The 20,877-nt window shown below is 44.5% G+C and overlaps 1 protein-coding gene across 1 annotated transcript in view; it reads left to right on the top strand.

Annotated features, from left to right (window-relative positions):
- Positions 1-20,877, top strand: part of LOC126408680 (zinc finger protein 469) — a 67,888-nt gene that overhangs the window by 21,158 nt on the left and 25,853 nt on the right. Inside the window, exon 2 of the mRNA XM_050074380.1 lies at positions 1,872-2,086. The gene's annotated coding sequence lies outside the window, so the exon portion shown is untranslated. The remainder of the gene's footprint in view (positions 1-1,871; positions 2,087-20,877) is intronic.

Raw genomic sequence — 20,877 nt, forward strand, 5'->3', positions numbered from 1 at the left:
TTTGTGGACCTGTGTAAATTTGACACCATTATGCCACAGAGAGGGTCTGTGTAGGTGTTAATGCTAGTGTGGGGGATCGCCAGAGATCTGTATAATTCCTGCTTACCTCATCAAGTGCTGCCAAAAAAACCCTCCCTCTTTTACTGCATCACACAGACGTTTTGGTCATTTTGCTCCTTTCTGTGCAATCCTCCAGTCCTTCATGTTGGTTTAGAGTACAGTGTTTCTCTTGCTTATTCCTGTTGAGCCATCAAGAAACTACTACTGTATCTTAGGCTTGTGTAGCTTTATTTGAAGCCAGGACTCTCTTTTTCTGTGAAAGTACTTCAAACGGAACACCATATGTAGTAGTGGTGGTCCTGGTGGACGTAGTGATGTGCTGCGGTGGTGTCTCTTTCTAATTTTCAGCAGGATCAAGGCCCAACTGTCATTCTATGCACTGGAGCCTGACCTACAGCATTCACCAGCAGATTAGCTCTCTCAGATTCCTGGGGAAAACACTACTTTGAACTTTCATTTTTTTGCCATTTCATGTGAAGGACCTACATTTCAGTTTGACCTCCAGTGAACCCGTAACTGTAAGTTGTGTAGAATATAGGCTACTGTGCTGTGTCTGTTTCTCTCTGAAGTCGAGTGAAATCCCCTTTGCTGACACATTTTTCCTAATTACAAGTTGATGTGAAACTTTAAACTTGACGTTTTTACTCTTCCTGTCTTTTTCTTTGCACCTCTCCGTCTGTGCCATGGCTCGGTTTAAGCTGGCAGACTTGGTAGAGCTAGGTTTGTGTGTGGTGGCACTGGGGGCAGGGAGCAGAGCTTGCCTGGGTTGTGCGTACCCAGCCCCTCATAATTACAGACAGTAAACAGCTAGTGCTTTTATGCCTATTTTCCCCGTCTGATGGGGAGAGAGTTCACTTTGGCATAAGAAGAAAAAGGCAGAGAGGATGAGAAGGAGGGGAGCGACAGTCTGAAGATGGACAAAAACTGTCATCCTTATTTTGGGTGTTGACGATGCTAGCCGTTTGGGACGAGTTGGTGAGACTTAGAGACAGGTTTATAGACACACAAACACACAGAGACAGACATTGTCCCCACCCCCTAGGACTCAACACTTCTTCTTGAGCGACAGTCTTTTGATGTGATCTTTTCTTACAGTAGGTATTAATTAGAACTTCCAGCAACCCCTGGTTAAATGTGTCTCGTCTCTTTTTGCTCTTCTCCCTAAAACTGTCAGATTGATCATCCGTTCTGCTGTGTGTATTTCTCTCCGAGTGTGTCTGTGTTTTTCTTTCCGTCTGCCTGCCTGTCTGTGTCCTTCACTCTGTCTGTCTCCCCCCTCTCTCCTAAGTGAATCTCTGCTGCCTCAGACTCCACACTTGGTCCAAATTTAATTCTCCACCCTCTGCTTTCCTTCTTCATTTTACCTCCCATCCCTCACACACACACACTTCATCCTTCTGTGCTTATTTTTTAGTGCTTCGCTGGCAAAACTGTTAAGCTGAAACAACTCTGAGGCATTGTACTAAAGATTTCAAAACAAGTTACAGTTTGTGGATTTGAACCATATGCTCTATACCATCTCTCTGTCTCTTTACGTCCTTCCTCATCTCTCTCTGTCCCTCTCTCTCTCTGTGCACTGCACAGCCCTGGCAGCCGGTGGGATGGGAGGTTTTCTTTGGCAGTCTGCTCCCCCTTTCTTGGCTGGGACAGGCCCTGGAGCGTGCTACTGGCTGGGAGTGTGGAAGGGAAGGTAGTGAAGGAGGAGGGGAGGCAGGGAGGGAGGGAGGGAGAGAGGGCTTGGGAGGAGGGAGACTGGAGGGGTGGAGGCGTGGTCTGCAGCTGGTAATGAAGTCTTCTCTTTTCATCCTCAGAAGGCAGAGTGTGAGCGGACGGGCCCGGGGTCTGCGTGGCTCCACTGCTTTCTCTGCCTGTAAAGTGTGCCGAGCGCCCCTCCGCTCTGCGCTGTGCTGCCTGTGCGTCAGCGCCCGTCTCCCACAGCTGAGAGATACAAAGAGACCGAGTCTGAGAGAGACCGCTACAGTCATGAGGCTTTCCCTTGTACTGGCTCCACAGCATTACTCTTGAGGTAAGACTTGAGACTGTGTCCTTCTCCTGTGCTGCTCCTGCCTGTCTCTCTCTTTCACTGCTCCCCTTTACTGTCTGTCTGTCTCTGTTGATTGTTGTGGTGGGGGGTGGGGGGTGTAATGGGGGCTGTCCGGATTAGGCCCCTCCCACTTTGAACGTGCATGTGTATGTGTGTGCACATAACTGTATGTGCAGTGGTAGGTAGGTGCGTGTTTGTGCATGTGTGAGCATGCACACATGAATATACCGTATGTGTGTGTTTGCACATTTCCTACACTGTTTATGTATGAACGCAGACTGAGTCAGCATTCACTGAAAGGTTTATGTTAATGGTGACAAATGGCTCCTACTGGTCAGGCAGGGAAGAGGGTCAGACTGGGGCTGAGACATTCTGGAAAGAGGAAGATGGGATATCAGTTATGGGATGGGAACTTTAGTAACAGTTGACTGGAAGTGGATATTCTCTGATAAATCCTTTAGTTTCCACAAATGCTTTTGTTGTCAGGCAAATTTACGGTCTCACTGTTGACTTTTATTGTTGGTCTGGGCTAGTGCTAGTGTAATATACCGCCATACAGTGACACTACCCCCTAATTTTAAATGAGCTGTTAAATCTCATACAGTGCGGTGTTGCTGCACCTGCATGCGTGCGGACACGTGGGGAGATATTTATTTGCACTGTTGATTGCTGTTTAAGGCAGAAGGATGCAACAGGCTATTGGGGCTCATCTCTGTAAATAAAAAAGGACAGGAGACAGTCTGTACTCATCTGCAGCCCAGTGACACCAGGCTTTGAAGTGATTTCAGTGGATCTGTCCTCCTCCCCGCTGGGCAATTCAGATCCGGCCTGCGACTCACTCACTTTCATCCACATTCCCTTGGAAATCCATCCATCTGTATTCTCTCACTCACCTCCTTCCTGCTCCCAGTCACCCCATGAGTTCTTGCACCCTGATACCCCTCGGTGAGGCCTTCACCTCCTATCAACACCTCCCTCACTCTCGTAGACAGTATTCCTACGGTTTTATTCTCCATCCTCACTAGTCAGGCACGCTTCTGGGGAACGGGTCTTTCCGATACCTCTCCCGGAAAAAAAAACCTAAGCGACTTTCCATTAGTTTCTGCTGGGCCATGAGAATTATGGTTTCCCAAATGAATAGTGTACAGGAGCCCGGCTTAATTGAAAAAACACAAGCATGGTCTGCCATGAAGGAGACGGTCCTTGTGTCACTGTTGAACTGTGCGAATGTACTTTCCAGAGCTGGCGAGGGGGAGAGAAAGAGAGAGGAAAATACAAAAAGAGCATGAGATAGAGGACAGACAGAAGGCTGAGGCAAATAGAATTATGAAATGAGAGTGTGGAGAATCAAGAGGACTGATTGAAAACATTGCGGGTACTTTACAATGTAGATTTGGAGGTGATTGCAGATGAAACATCAGGGGTTATAGAAAATGATATAAAAATTCCTCTGAAGGGGACCAAGAGAAAAAGAAAGCAGTGCTATGCGTGTGAATTTCCAGTTTGGCTTCATCTGGTCCGTCAGTCAGGACACTGTGTATTAAAGAGGGATTTTAGTGGGATAGAACGGCAGAAGGAAGTCATCATTAGACTGTTTTCTGGTCATTAAGCCCCAAAGGGCAACAATAGACCCCACAGTAAAACCTGCTGGATTGCAGTCCAGCTAACAGCAGCATCTCTCATGATTTTCCCAGCAGGGAGTCATCATAACATTTAACCCCACTGAAGCTGTCTGGCCAGCTGTGAGTGCCTGCATTGCAATCAGCCCACCAGAAAGCCTTTAGAGAATTATTTTCTATGCGGCTGCACTCACATATGAATGATACTTGACATAGCAATATCTGCCTCGTTACCTTTTATTGTGTCTGCTGTCTCTGCTGCCTCCCCCTCCTCTGTCTCTCTTCACCCCCTGCAGTCTATCTCCCAGCCTCTCTGCTGTGTTTGTGTGATATGTTTGTGAGGCAACCCCATACGGTGATGATTGAGACCCTGTCATTGGTTCAGATGGCACATTTGTCACACACATGTTTACCAGCAGCTGCTGTTGCTAGGGCTCGTGGAGCTGCAGGGGAAAGCATCTCTTGTTGACTTCCTCACTGGGTGGCTCCAGTGTTTGTTAAGGGTACCGTGACCCCTGACCCCGCTACCACCTCCTACCTACTGCACATTAATGTAACTCTAGATTCCCTGAAAGCCTGTACCGCCCCCCCCCTGCTCTTCCACCACACTCAGGCATGCATGATTACCAGGAGAGAGAAATATGGAAAGATCAACACTTGCAACATTAGGTCTTGGTTAAAGTGAGTCTTCAAAGGAAACATCCACAGGGATTCTGTGATGAGAATGTATGCAGGCTGGATGACCTCACTGTAACCAGAGAGAGTGTGTGGAGACTGAAGTGTGAACAGAAAGATAACACTCTAAGGAGAGACACATTTGTATTTTCATCTTAACTTACGAAAGAATATTAATCATAATCCCCCCAGCAGGATACGGTGACTAAGTGCCTACTCTCTTGGAGTATTAAATCTACTTCTGTGTCTAAGGAGCATGATAATGGCTACAAGGTTGGTTTACTATAAGCTCAGCAGGTACCGTCCAGACCAGTCACTACGGTTACATAAGACCTGGGAGGTTATTCATCCCTTAATTCCCATGTGGAGTGATAGGGTCACGACCTCTGACCTCTCTGTCTTGCTCCTGACTTTCATTAGCCTTCAGTAGTGAAAGCTGAACAGCGACCTCAGCCTCAGACGATAATACTCATATGTCAGTGGTTAAATCTGCCCTTCATCACCAGTGTTATGGTGCTGAATAACTGGCTGAGATGTATTTTAAGATGAGATGAGTGAATGAAAATGCATCTTATTGGTTAAATTATATGATATTTTTGGGTTTCCTGGCAACATTTAAACCAGCTTGTCTTCGACACACAGTATTTACCCTCTGCAACAGTCACTGCTGCGCTCATCTAGACTTAAGGCCCAAACACACCAAACCGACATCAGAGAACTAATTGCGATGAAGGCCAACTGTTGCATGGCCTCACATTGCCTGTGTCTCGGCCAAAAATTTGTACTTGAACACGCCACAAAATTTACAGCCATCAATGAGTTAGCATAAAAGTTCTGCACCTGCATGAGAACAAGACGGACAGGATGGTTTCACAATGCTAGTTAGCCAGTTAGCATATTAATAACACAACCCAATGCTCAGAGAAGAAAGGGTATTTACCATGCACCGACGAACAGTTATACGAACAATTATGAACCATTTCTGCTAAAGAGTGCAGCGGCTAAAAACATAGTTTTACCTAATTATAACAAGTTTGTCTAGATCTCATGCTGTCTTGGCTTCAGTCGTTTGTTTGCTTTCCTCACTTTCATTTCTCCAATCGTGCAGAGCTGAACTGCCAGTCAGAGTGATTTCACTTAGTGACAGGCTCCACAGGGCTCCAGCACCGATTCAACATGCCAAAATGCAGCCAAAAAATGCCAAAAAAGGGTCGACTAGTGCCAACAGTGTTAGACTCACTGCAAAAACCTGTGACAGACACTTACCAGTGGACCAACATTGACTAATGGCTGTCAGCTTGGTGTGTCAGCGCCCTTATACAAATATATAAATGTACTATTTCAAGCACATTCAGGAGCAGTCACCAAAGAGGTCTTATAGATACAGACAAAATGCCGACACACATTTTATCCCATGATCATAATTTGCTCATTGCACACTGATGTAGTCAGTGATGAAAAATCTAGTCAACATTTTCTTAGCAGTGATTTGTAGATTTAAACTTGTTGCCTCGCTCAAATATTCTAAAAGGCGTAAAGTTAAGCTAATTGTCAGACTGGTTATTGACTTATCAAAGAAACAACATTTTTGACTCGAAACTGTGAAGAGGCTGCCATACCATACTGTTTCCCTTTAAAGTTTACTGACAGCTGGCATCAACATGCTGTAGATATTCCCCAGGGAAACACACACTACTCTATCATTCTGAATTGCAAAAAAGATTCGTGATGTGGCCTCTGGGAACAGCACTCCTCTCCCTCTCCCTCCATTTTTTGGATTAGGGAAAGAAACAGTTGGAAAGTGTTGCGACTTTAATGTGAGCAAGAAACACAGCATTAGCAAGGGGAAAAAACAAAGGAAAGACATAATGTCCTAATGTGGTCATATATACCTGACTGGCATGAGTTTGAACGTATAATAAATAATCAGATCTAGATTGCATTTGACAGGCTCTCCAGATGTGCTCCCAGTCACTGAAACTTTGAGAACATTGGATTTGGTGGTGAAATCTTTTTTTTTTTTTTTCAATAAAGACATTAGTAAGCCAAACCTTAATTTCTTTGCCCATATAATTTTCAGCTAAATTTAAATACATAATTGAAGAGTTGCCTTCATGATTAAAAATCAACATTTTGTGTTTCAGCTGACCATAACGGAAAATATAGGCCTGTGTTAATTCTTGATTTACAAACTTTACCGACATAAACAAACTTTTAACAGCAAGGGAAGCTCTCTGTGTACGAGTCCTGTCAGTTTAAGAGTGGTAGCAAGTTACGGTCACATGTTTTGTATTTAGATGGAGGGGCTATGCTTCTGTTTAGATTCACATCAGGGATCATGCCGCAGAAATTAATGAGCTTTTGTCTAGTTGCTACAGTAAATAAATTGTGGTATGAATTAAATATTTGTTTGGTAGAGCTGATGACAGAAAAGTCCATAGTGTTAGCCGAAGCTTTCTTTCTCATCATGCCTCTTCTGAACAGATTTTCATGACCTACACACTGATGGCTTGGAAATGTCTCTAATTTGAATAGACAGATGACATGGTTTTCATTGTTTCAGCTATGAGGGTATGGCTGGATGATTAATTGCATCCCAGTCACCAGAAAACATGTTGGCATTGTATGTTTCAATGCAAACCACAGATGTTTGACATTTGTATGTTATTATGGAGCAGATACATTAAAATTACTTTTAAACAACGCTGTGGTTAATGTGTGTTTAGGTTTAGGCACAAAAACCCATTGCTTATGGCTAGGACAAGATCAAGTTTGGCTTAAAATATCCAGTTTTGGGGGCACAATCCCAGAAGGAAAAGCAGCAATGTCTTTGTAAAAAACAATCGCTTTTATGCTACTATCCTGGCAGGAAACGCAGCCATGTCTCATCAAGAGAGTGCCTTAAAAGCCACTGAAAGCACAGTGATGGATCGCAATGACTCGCTAAATCACTACTGGTTTTGTTGTCTGTTGGTCCCAAACAGTGGTCTGCAGCTTGGCAGATATCTTGCCTAGATGACACGTCAATTCAGCTTATATATCATGTTAGAAGTGTTCATATGATATGTATGAAATGTGCAAATCTAACTTATTTGTGGTTTGCAGATTCGTACAATGCCAACATTTTCCTCTGGCAACTGGGCTGTTATTTGAATTCTGACTCCCATAACTGTCTATATGCACATAGTTAAATGTTTATTAATTATAATACCTATACTTTTGCTTTTGTGTTCCTTTTATCTGCATCCTCTATAATGCATCAGTTCGAAAATATTTTGTTTGCCATGGCCTTTGTAATGTTGGAATGCTGAACGTTGAACTGCTGGAGCTGGCTCTATCTATCTCTTGCTCAGCTCTGCTGTCTCCCTCTTATTTTCAACCAGGCAGCTCCCTGAGCACCTGTTTACTTACAGCACAAATGGTCTCATCTGGGCCTTTAAAATAAGAAGATGCTTTACAGTTATCAGTCAGCTCATCCCCCATCCTCTCTGGTGCCCTCTCCAGCTGGTGACACTCTTACTGACCACCTAGTTAACCCACAACTGGGCCTGCAGATAGGATTTGGAGGCTGAGGTTTCTTCAGATTAGCAGACTTACTGCAGTGCAGATGTAAAACACATGACTTGCGGGAGAGGAGAGTCCCTCTGGTTCCATCATTTGAGCTCTTTCCCCACCTCCTTCCAGTCCTCCTATTCCTCCCTATCTGTTTCCTCCCCTTCAAACAGGACACATTAAGCATAGTTTCCATCCTACCGTACGTCTCTCTTTGTCAGGTCACACTTTCAATCTAAAGAGCCCCGAGAGCTCCCACACAGATCTACTCGCAGACTTGCCGACTGATATATATGTGTGTTAATCGTGTGCATGTACGTGTAAGCGTGTATTGTTGCGTACATTGTATGCATTCTTGACTATAAATCCAAGTATCTGTCAGATTGTAGGTGGGGTACTATGTGTCTACCGACAAACTGTTGGATCAGCCGCCACGTGTTTATTAGACACTTTATCCAACAGGCAGAAAATTGGCCTGAATATTTGCCTGCTCCTCTGCTCCTTCTGCTGCGTGAATGCAGACCCAGCAGCTCTGATTGCTTCTGACAGTGACAACAAGAACAGGCTGCCTGAGAAGACTTTCTGAAGACCTCCTCCTGCATCTGCACAGGGAAGTCAGAGGAATGAGACAAATCAAACAAGAAGTTGCTTTGCTCTCTGAAGTTCTTTGTAAAGTGGGTTACCACCATATGAGAAACGCAGCGGTTGGTGGTTGTCTGTTAAAGTTGTTTGATGGTAGTCTATATTGTTGGAACGCAGTGGACTCTTCAATGTACTGTGATTTAAATAGACAAGAAGAGACATTGCTGTATTTATTCTGTCTGATGCTTGGGTCTGCAGTAGTGACATCAGGTCGTTGGGGGGAGGGAAGCTAGGGGAAATCACCAGTAAATTATAGCTCAGGCACATCCCCAGACGCCTTGGCCAGGGTCCTAGAGCTAAACAGCTTTAGGACCGCTTTCCCTTTTTCAACCCCTTTTCCGCTACATTCCTGCTCTTCCCCTCTCACTCCTGCGTTTTGCTCCAGATGTGGCATTGTTTGGACACATTTGTTTTGGGCTCGGGCCGGTAGACCTGCGTCGAGTCTGATGTCATGCTCTATTTAAAGGGAAAGCCATGAGAACTGGGTGGAAAGGAGCGCAGTGTGGTCTCACTTCAAAGCTTCTGTCTAGGACTACTGATGACTGTCATCCGTGGCACAGCAATCTGTGTCATGGACAGATGACCACATTCATTTTAAGTGTTGACAGACATGTCATTTTGAAAAGGTTCAGAGAGGAGGCACCACTTTTCACAAAAGCCAGAAGGATGGAAAAAAAATGTTGGTTTTGTTTTATCTCACCTCGCCCACCGGGTTTACTGAAGTTATCTCAGTTTCACTATTATTTGGAATAATCTGCCACTCATACGTAGAAACAATACTGGTTTTATTTGAAGCTTGCATTATGGCTGTTTATGGTATAACTGAGGAAACTTGATACCATAGTTAGATGAAATGAAAAGATGATGCCCTCAATTGAACCAACAAACATGACAGCTTTTTTATGGGTCAGAGGAGTCACATGCTGCCCAAACTTCCATGCCTCTCTAATTAGCTCTGTCAGTCAATGAACCTGGCACCTCATGCCATTGAAGAATGGGATAATGAACTTTTTTCTCTGTGTGTCTCTCAGTGTGCGGGGTACGTGCATGTGTATTCTGCACCACCCTGAAGACGAAAGAATCCATTGTCTCCCAGCTATAGGGGAGCTAGGAAGGGCACCTTTTCTTCGTGGAGATGAGGGGATCTTTTCCTCGATGACTGAGCTTATTGTGCCGTCTTATTTAAACTGTCAGCATGGTGGAGAGTCAGCAGCAGCTGACTATCAGGCTCTACTGTTAGATTCCCCATGGGAGCTCTGCCTTCAACACTGTTTGGCCTTCAAACACACATATATTTGCCAGGTCCTCTCTAGTGTCTCTGGTTCAAACAGCTATAAGCTCTAACCCAGCTGAATATTTCCGGTTCAAATGGGCATGTTTGCTAGATCTCCGTCCCTCTCTGTTCCTTTTCCCTGCCCCACAGTGTTTGCTCAAGGAGTTCACCGTGGCTTCTCGGCCCTTCAGGAGTTGAAAGCTGGAATGACATGAAGTGCTAGCAGACGATGAGCGTATTTCCATTCAGTCATGTACACGTACTCACGCACGCACAGACACAGAGAGGGGAAGCAGCGTTCGGATAATAAAGTCATCAGACAGCCTCTTTCTCTTTCTGTGGCCTCTGAGTGACCCGCCAGTGCAAAAGGTCGATCGGTTATTTTTCCAAAATCCTTGTTGCTCTTAGACACTCAGCCACGTGTGTTTTGAGGGTGAGGATCCCTCAGGTTTGAAGATAAAACTGTCATCCTAAGAAAACAGGGTCTTGAATGTTTTTAAAAGCATTGCTTGCCTCACCTGTGTGGTATGACGGCCTTGAAAATCCAGGTGGGCCGCTTTGTTCTCTCAGGTGTTCGGCCATAGCTGTTGGCGTTTTATTCCAAGGATATTTACGGAGTTCCTCTCCAAACAAGTTGGCAACACAGAATGAGTTTTCCCACTTTTGGCAGCACCCATATAATTCTGCTCTTGTGTTTTGAGAGTAGTTATATATAAATGCAGATGTTTTTGACACAAAAATGTGGCTCTCTCTCTCCAAGCTCAAAGTTCACTACAGTGCATTGCCACTGTGGTCAACATCAAAGACTTGGACGCAGACATGTTTGCACACTTGCATTCGCAGACATGCAAACGGACTTTTGGATCATTTATATTTACTTCCATACAAGAGCATAAACAGTGAAGATGAAATCGGGAAATTTCTGTTGCACGCGTATCCTGTCTCACATATGCACTCACACACTCTCTCAAACACTTTCTCTGGCTGTAGTTCAGAGCATCACCCAATGTTTTGTCCAGCTGTATGGGCCAAGGGAAGACAGTGAAAGCATAACAGTTCAGCCCCAGGGTCATAAGGTCAGGCACATCTAGGTGATCAGTGCTTCCGCTCTAGATTCTGTTTATGACTATGTGTATACACACCATGCAGTCTGTCAGACAATTGTATACACCCCACACCCAGCCTCAAGCTCACACAGCTGGCACAGCCAAACATTCACAGAGTCTGTTTTAGGGAAGGGGGAGGGTGTGTGTGTGTGTGTGTGTGTGTGTGTGTGCGCGCGCACGCGTGTGTGTGCATGCATGTTTGTGAACTCCCTCAACCGCCACCCACACACTAAAACTAATGCATACAAGCATACATACTCACAAACCTTTGCAGAGATTAACGTGTAGGCTAACACTGCGTGGGAATGTAAGCTGTTACAATTAATTCTTAATTCTGGAAGCAAATTTTGCCAAACTGGATTGGATTTATTTTATTTTTGGCAAAATAATAGACTAGTTGCTTCATATTTCTTCAGTTAGTGCCAAAGTCTCCAAAGAAATATCTGCGGTCTCTCTATCTTGATCTACAGTACAGACAGTCTGCATCTCTTTAAAAGGCTGGCTGTCTACATTCCCCACACGTTCGTCCATTTCCCTTCACACGAGGGTGGATCGAGATGACTTTGTGCTGCAAAGTTGCATTAAACAGAAAAAGAGCTATAAGTCTGGGGAAAAGATGCAGTATGTTCACACAAACTCTTTGAGTGCTAAACAGTCACTTTTCAAGGGTAATGCGCTCACTTTTTATAGGGCTGAAACAGGTGGCTGGGCTGTAGAAATGGGAGGTACGGATGGGTGAAGTGACGGGGTGGAGTAATGACAAACTTCACTTTAAATTAAAGCTAAACATTGTCATTTGAGGGGAGTGTCAGGCTGAATGAAACGAACCTTTACTTTGCTTTATTCATTATTTTATTCAGTTTTGCTGTTAGTATCCTGGATTCTCCTTTTGCTTTTATATTTAGGAAGCTGTAAATCTAGAGGGATCAAAAAGGGAAACACTAAATCAGGTTATTCATGTAAAATTTACCGATCGTCGTAAGCAGACACACACTTTTGCCAGGCCGTAAATAATTATTTCACTGATTACAAAAACAGGAAATCTATCTATCCAAGAAATAAAGTCTCATTTAAACATAAAAACAGCCCTAGAGGCAAAGTTTAGCTTCCTGCCACAGTGGTTAAGTTTCATGTAGACTCCTTTACTCTGCCTGAACCTTCTTGACTTTCTGGACTTTACAGAATGGTCATCTCCATCAACACAGCTGACCAACTGAGTTTGTGTATCTACGTATGTGTGAGGGAATTTATATTTGTTTGTGTTTGGCTTTGTTTGTGTGTGTGTGTGTGTGTGTGTGTGTGTGTGTGTGTGTGTGTGCAGCCATGTCTACACACACCTACCATATGTTTTCGTTTAAATGGCCCCGTGTGGTTTCTCGTTGCTATCTGTTGGTTATATCTCTGCAGTAGAAAGTTAGTGCCCACCCCTCAAGATTCAGCCTCAGCACAGTAGTGTACATCTCATTTCCGTGTTTGTATGTAGCCCTAAACTGCCAAGGAGAAGAAAGGGATTTGTTATGTGAACCATGTGTGACTGCTGACGCAGATGGGAGAGGTTAAAGCAGCGGGGAACTCAAAGGAGTGTGGCTTGGTCTGCCAATCTCTTTCACTCTCCGTCTGATGTCAGACGTGAGATTGACAGTCTGCGAGATTTTATCAGCTCCTAGATAACCACTGAGGCCAAAAATGACCACCGATGCTGGTGATACGTGTGTTTCTAATCCATATTAGCCCTTCAGGTTCCCCTTGAGGCCAGGATAGCAACTTTTTGATAAAACACTTATAAACCAAGTGGTGTACATCTTCTCATACTACATAGTCCAACTTTGCTCAGTAAATTGTAATTTTTGTTTTTCTTAGATGCGATGACCTTTAAAAGCTTCCATTTTTAGTCAGATCTGGTGAGTGGGCTTGTGCAGCTGGGCTAAACCAACAGAGCTTCTCCCTGTGAGCCACAGTGGTGTTACAAGTAAATACAACAGAATCAGAGAGTGTACCGTGGAGGCGGATGTATTCCCAGATTATGGGAGTGATCCACTCGCAGCAGGTTAACAATGGCCTCATCAGTGTGAGGTGCAGTGGGTTTGTGCAGCTTTGGGTTGTGTGGTGTTTATGTAGCCCTGGGAAGGCTGTACATGTTAACACAGTATTGAATCATCTCATGCAGACAGCATTATCATAAGGATGTTGACTCTGGAACGCCACATATGGCTCAGATTCCTTAAACGTGTCATCATGCCATAGTTTTACATGATAACTATATAAAACTATATAAAGTCTGGGGTGTTTTTTTCTTTTGCAAGCATTTTTTTCCACAGGCATAAAACGGATAGGAGTTCTGCATATTTGCAGCGTATTGCAACGTAACTTGTGAGAAGTTGAGAAGTTGCAGGATTTAAAGGTCTAGTTTGTTGGATTTAGTGGCATCTAGCAGTTAAGGGTTGCAGATTGCAACCAACTGAAACTTCTCCGGTGTGCCGACACGAAATGCAAATGGCCCTATCTAAGCCCGTGTTTGATTTGTCTGTTCTGGGCTTCTGTAGAACAACATGTCAGACTTTGGAAGGGGACCCACTCCATATGTAGATATAAACAGATTCTTATTTTCAGTTCAGTCACACAACTCGCGTTTTAAAGGTTTATTTCAACAGCAGATCATAGTTAGAGTTTGGTGTTGGAGCCTTCAGGTGGATGCTGGGGTGGAGGTGGGGCTGAAAGGGCAAGCAGCAGTACTGATGCAGGGCACCAGCGGCATTGGCAAGGCAAAGGGAGAGCTGGGAAGATTAAGCCTAAATACACTGCCAAACTGGGAGGGTGTGTTTTGTAGATGACATATGGATAGTGACATATGACATGTGTGTATGAATCAGTGCAGCTCAAGTTGAATGCCTGAACTCACTCGCAGGCATCACTCCATTTATTAATACATATGAAAACAAAGTTGTGAATATCATATTCCATTTCTGACAATAGATGCACCTTAATCCTGCACAAAGACCTTTAAAAGTTATCTTTTGGATGGAACTGGGTAAGATTAAACAGTTTTGAAGATTTATATTGTTTTCAACTCTACCAGTCATTGTATTTGGCAGCCTGGCCCACTGAAGGAATACTTCCCTGGGCTAAATGAGAATGTTTTCTGCAGGAGGCACAGCTCCAGGTATGCTAACAACATAAACGCTCTGTAGCCCTGGAGCAGAAGGGCTTTTCCTGCTGCAGGTCTGAAAAAGGAAACCTTAGGCTTTCAGATTTCTTCTAACAATAGAAAGCCTAATAGGCAGATCATCGCCTGGACCACAAATGCCTCTTTCTCTCAGGTACTTTTATTTGAGAAGCTTAAACACATCTAAGGAGCTTAGTTGTCTTGTAGACACAGGCGTACACCTGGGAGAGGGGTTAGGGAATCCCCCGGACTGTCTCACTATCAGCGGAGAGCACTGATGTTATCGTCTCTCTGCTTCTGAATAATGTCTTTTCTGTCTCCTCTCTACCTCTGCCAGTCTTTCTCTCTTGTGCCCAGACATAAACACAGACCCCCAGTCTTTGGTGCTACTGATGCTGCCACCTATGACCAGCTCTTTTAAATCCTCATGGCTCTGTGTGATGCTACACTGCCACTGTGGTCCAAGCACCTTCCTTTGGCTAGAATGACAGACTCAGCGTGGGGGGAGAGAGGGTGGGCAGAGCGGAGAGGTATTACTATCAGGTTTCCCTCTAACTACAGCAAAAACTGGGCCTGAGCCAGAACTGCCATAGGGCTCTTCATATTCCCAGAGGCACTCATGTGCATTCTGCTTATGAAATAACATGCTTGGCCTCAGATATTCTATTTCACGGAAGGAGTTCACAATTATTGCTGACATTTTGTTTTCCATGATTTTCCTAGTGAGTGAGATGAAGGGAAGGATAAGAATGAGCGGGGGTGGCAGTGTTTTGGTAAAACAGTTGGATACGTCTATTTCAGTTGGAGAGCAGCTTCTCTCAGTTGCACCATATGTTTTGGATAAAGTAACATATCCCACATAGATATTTTTACGTGTGATCGACAATTAGCCAAAATGTGTTCCTTGTTTTCTGACTGCAGCTCCCAAAGCATCAATAAAGCGCGCTTGAGACAGAGCAATTTGAAGTGGTTTGATGTGCTGTAACTCACCAGAGTGCTCTGTGATTAGACTTCATTTTCTCCTTTGGTTTGTCTTTATCACTTTCCCTCCTCATTTTTCACTCTTCTTTTACTACAACGAGCTCACACTTTTCGCTCTTTGTTCTGGCTCCATTGTGACAGTATCATGGGTAAAAAGGTCTTTGATCAAGCGTACACAGGCCCACAGACAACTTCAAACACAGTCGTCAATCAGAAGCTTAAAATTTTTATTCCTTAATCTATGATTTATCGAGACTGCTGGGTTCCCAGGGCTCATTGGCCGGGCTGTGATGGAGGGCATTATAAACCCTTCCAACAGAGCGGCTCTATGTCACTTATTATTCCATATCTAACACAGAGCTTCAAGTCATGATGGACCTTGAGTGAGTTTTAATGAAAGATTTCCTGCTTGGTCCCTGCCAGGCCGTCTACCACGCAATATCGCCCGCTCCTTAAGAGCACACTCCTTCAAATTAAGGGCGAAGGAAAAAGCTGCAATGCTAAAAACAGAATATTTTCAAAGGAATGGGACCGTATTAAAGGAAAGTAACAGGAGCTGTATCCGACTTTAGACCCCGGCGTGGGTCAGCGAGAGTAGGACTAGTAAAACCCACAGGGGCATGTCTCCCCCTCTCACTTCACCAGTTCAGGCCAGAGATGAGGTGATCCACATGGTGGGGGACGTGTGTGTGTTTGACTGCATGTGTGTGTGAGGGAGACGGGAGGAAAAAGTCAGTCTTTGGTTTCGGTCCAAGACAGGAAAACGCTGAAGTAAGCTCAACCGTCACCTCCCAGACTCCTGGATAAAGAAGTGGCCTAATTATACCAAATGCAGTTATGTGATTTATTCTTTTAACACCCTTTTAACAGTGTGTGCGTGTGTGTGTGTGTGTGTGTGTGTGTGTGTGTGTGTGTTTCTGTGTGCATGTATGTGTGTATGTATGTGTGTGTGTGTGTGTGTGTGTGTGTGTGCCACCACCAGTCTAATGTGATAGTGACACTGAGGAAAAGGTCATGTGAGGACGCCTGCACCGAGCATGTAATGATATATCGGGCTTGTTTTCCTGCAGCAGATGTGTGTTTTCTGACAGCTTGTTTTTTTCACCCGCTCCTTGATTTGTGACAGGAGCTGAGACTCACCCATTTCATGCTGTACAGACAGAACAGAACAGCCCCCACAGGCAGAGGAAGGAGTATGGTCTGTCGAATGATGTCAGTGTTTGGAGAGGATGAGTGTGTTGGTGGTGGTGGTGATGGTGGGGGGGTTAGATGAGTCTGGCGGAGGGGAAGAGAGGAGTATGTGTGGGGGAGGTAACACGAGATCCCCCACAGAGATGCTAAACTCCATTACAGACTGAAAGAGAGGGAAGAGGACTCTTTACAAGGATGAAGAAAAACGTTCCACTTTTAATCTGTGCGCAATCTAAAAATAACCTCCCCTCTCTGTCTACTGCCCACTGGGGCAGGCTTGTTAAAGAGTCTGTCTCCAAAGAGAGGGAGTCAAAGTGCTGCAGAGTACCAAACAAAAAGAAGAGAGAAAAGGGACATGAAAAGAGGGAGGGATTAAGATGGAAAATGGAGCACAAGTGGGAGGGAAATAACAGAGTGAGAGCAAAAAAAGGCAAAGAAGGAAGAGTGGTGGGAAAGATGTGGGACAGATGAATCTTCGAGAGAGTGAGAATGAGTTCATAAAGCCTTAGGGACTGCTGAGTGGATCAGACTCCTATGTTGTCAACTGTTCCCTCTCGCCACGCCAGTCAGCCAGCCGGGCTCAATGCAATGCCATTACACACCTATTTGGCCCCAAGGCTTTTGTGAGTCTTGGTGCAGCAATAAAAGCACCTAGTGCTTGGAAATGTGGAATAACAGAGGACCTTTTACAGGGCCCGGTGGCATGGCCCTTCTCCGAGAGGTTCGCCTCACAAGCAGTGAATCACACACACATCACATAGTCACCCATTCTTCAAATGCTTCCCTGCTTTCCAGTCTCAGCGTCTGACTCACAACTTGCTACTGTACCTAATTCGACCAGCCACCCAGCCCGATGTGTCATCCTCATCTCTGTTACTGTTGTTCTTTTTCCCGTACCTTCCAGGAAAGTGAATGGAACAGGTGAGTGTTGGTTGGTTTTCAGTGGGGACTTGGTGATTTGCGCCAATGTCTCATGAGAAGGGCCTCACAAAGAGGGGAACGAGGTCTAAAAATACTAGACACTGTCTCTGGGATTTTGAGATCCTCCCTCGGAAACTAAAACAATCTTTGGCCTTATTCACTAACATCCATCTGCCCAAGGGTAGGAGACTTCTCCAGACTGCACACGCCCATAGTTTTGTCTTTCTGAACAATTTGGAACAAATCTGGCACACGTTCGACCAGGTGGTTTTACTGTGCTCATCACATGGTGGATCTATTGTACCCTGCAGCACCCTTCGTTCTGACCTATTGTAACGACCTGACTCTTAGCTTCTTTGATCTCACAATCCATCTTAAAGGGATAGTTCGGATTTTAAGAATGGGGTTGTTCAGGATTCTCATCCATTGTCAGTGTATTATCTATAGTAGCTGACTGTCGACAGGCCCCCTGTTTTGGGAAGCGTCAGGACTGCTGACATGGAAGCTAAACACTGTAGCCACCTAAAAAAAGTCACACCCAAAAGAAAGCTATAACAGTTTAAGTCTACTCTATATTGAGAGTATTTTCACTGCTTTATCTTCCTGTCAGGCAGCCCGATCCTATGGGGAAGCCCTTAACAGCTTCAATTCCCCATCTATGCCAGACTCTGTTGGCAAAGACACTAATTTCGGCTCGCTGTTGGTCTACTGCTGCCTCGATCAGTTAGTTTGTGTTGTTGTGTGACTAAGCTGAACTAACCCTTTTAAACGCCAAAGTCACACAATGTCCAGGCAGTACATTATTTAGCTGCCGTGTCAGACTCTAGCTTGATCTTCCAAACTGGGGGCATGCTGACTGACATCTACTGTATGTCATGCACTAACTTAAGATAAGTACCTCATACATCACCACTTCAAAAGACACAAACTGTCCCTTTAAGCAGGGGCCAGTAAAGACATCCCGTCATCCTTACCACAGCCTCAGTTCCCTTTCTTTTCCCTACACTCACACAGCGATTGCCAGCAGTTACATATTGTTCAGATATTCACCCAGACGACATAAAGCGCAAAGCATTGGCTGCCAAGTACACAATCACAGCAGTGCAATTACCCAACACAGCTGATAAACAACATATGGACCCTTATAGTCCAGAGCAAGATCACACAAATATACTGAAGTCACATACCTTATCATGGGTGCCTTTTTACTGCTGTGATGTCATTTTTCCTACTTAAAGGAGGGGCGCTAACCCCCTACCACCACTGCTTTTTTCTTTTTTTAACAACGGAACATCAGCTGGGCGTCTGTGGAGTGATTGCATCACTGAGGTCATTCGAGCAGCAGAAGTCTGAGAGAGACGAAACAGCACAGAGCTAGCTAAGTCCTTGACCAGCCTAACACCATTCATAAATTCCTCCTAGATTGTAGCCAAGTGCACAGGACCTGGTGATGTGTGGACTGCTTGACTCTGAAGTCATGATTACACACACACACACACACACACACACACACACACACACACACACACACACACGCACGCTGCTGTCCTCACACGTTCCCTGCTGGCTCTCACTGCTGCTTTGAGGGAATGGTGGTCGCCAATCTTGCCATAGAAAGAAAGGTATTTCCAGAGTCAGAAAATAGCATGTTCTTTGGTAGATTTTCCATTTTGTTTCACTGACCCTTCAAAACACCACAACGCAGATTTGTGTTTTCGCTCTCTAAAGCTGGTCAATGCTTTTAACATTTTAAGTCCTCTTGAAAGTTTACGACCTTGTATTTCATTTTAATTGCACTCCTCAGTATGTGTGCATGATAGCGGGATGGATAAGGGATGCAGAGAATCTGCTCTCTGGAGAGAAAACGCCAATCAGATGGGAATAAGTTCATTTGTTTTTACTTTCCTGGAACTGTTGCGCACATGAACTCCTCCACATAGTTTTTTAGTGCATGAACTTCAAATGTGTATTTTTTGTGAAAACAAAAAGAAGTTGATTTAATTCTTAGTCTTGAAATTCATTTAGTAGCAGATGAAGGGGACATGATATGACAGCCCTGCATTTATGTTACGTCTGCGATGTGCAATGCTTGCATGCAAAAGCAGGCTTATCCAATGCACATTTAAAATACATCAGACAGTCAGTCCCCAGTGAGTGGAAACAGAACAGGAAATCGGGATCAAAGACGTAACGTAATCGCATTTTACATGTGAAAAGCTCTTATTTATTTAGCGTGTCTGCAGGTTCAAATATTTAAACTTAATTTTTAAATTATGGCTCCTATTTCTGACTGCATCTTTGACCAAGATCAGGGTGTGTTTTGGTGACCAGTGGTCCTCACGTAGCCCCTAAAGACCCACTAGCCCTAGATTAATGGCTTTCCTGCTGCCCCAGAGATGCAAGCTGTGCCAACACAAATGGTCGGGCACGCGATGCTGGCATGACAAATTGAAGTGAGGGCAAAAGGGCAAAAGGCAGACCGCAGCCCAGACTGGCAGTTTTTCTAGCAGAGCTGCATGAAGGCAGCATTAGGACCACGATGCTGAGCTGAGAGGTCAAAGGCGCAGGGTTACAGACCCTAGCTTGTCCCCTCTGCCTCAGCCTTCTAATGGACTGTGACAGCGCTTCCGATCCCAACAGCCTGGCCAAATGGTTTATTCATCAGAGCTGCTCATGGGTGCAACACTAGCACATTTCGTGCGCACAGAGGTTGACACATAAATTACAGTGTGCTATCCTTACCTCGGCCTGTGCAAATGGAAATGTTTTCATCTGATTGATGTGCGTAGGTCTGAAAGCAAAGAAAGCTGGAAAACTCTACAGTGTGCTCACTGTAGTCGTTTCATTTGTGTTATTGATTGTGAGTTCACAAGCTGTCAGAAATGTGAAACATCATTATAACAGTATACAGTGAAAAATATAAACAGTGAAAAAAGATAAACAGCACTTCCAAGTTCAGTCATATGAACTAAGTACATCTTGGCACTTTTGTGTATCTTAGCCTAATTTCTGATTTCAGAAACGATTATTTCTGGTCATCCCTAATGGTCTCTTAGTCTTTAGTGACTCATATATTGAATCCTGTCTCTGACTCAAGCGCTGGCCATTGTCAACACAATACTTCAGTGTTTGTTTAATGCTTTCCAAGTGTTGATTTTGTGACAGTCTCACATGGCATCACGTTCTTTTAGTTTTGCCTCCTGCGGTTTAAAGTTAATCGGCTAAATCAAAGTGAAAAAACAGAGCCTGTAGCTCATTACTCATTCTCGGATTAGATTTTTTTCTGAAGTGCATGTGTATGGAGTGTTATGCTCACACACACACACACACACACACACACACACACACACACACACACACACACATTTGAGGGCATGAATGCTTGCCTGCGCTTGAAGGTCAAGAGGGGATCGTTGGTGGTTGTTTATGCAGAGAGTGTGAGGAAGCAGAGTGACTGTGAGAACGTGAGTCCTGAACACTCTGGGTTTCTTGTCTTTCTCAGTCACCGAGGAGCAAAGTGTTTGAGCAGATCTAGATGCGCAGCAGCTGTAAAAATAGGAAGGAGAGGGAAAGTATGATTCATGTGATGGAGAAGAGGATTACTCCAGCTTGCATATACTGTTTTGCTTCACCATGAAGAGGATCCAAAT

Source organism: Epinephelus moara, chromosome 20 (genome assembly GCF_006386435.1).
Source record: "Epinephelus moara isolate mb chromosome 20, YSFRI_EMoa_1.0, whole genome shotgun sequence".
In the NCBI taxonomy this organism is placed as follows: domain Eukaryota; kingdom Metazoa; phylum Chordata; class Actinopteri; order Perciformes; family Serranidae; genus Epinephelus; species Epinephelus moara.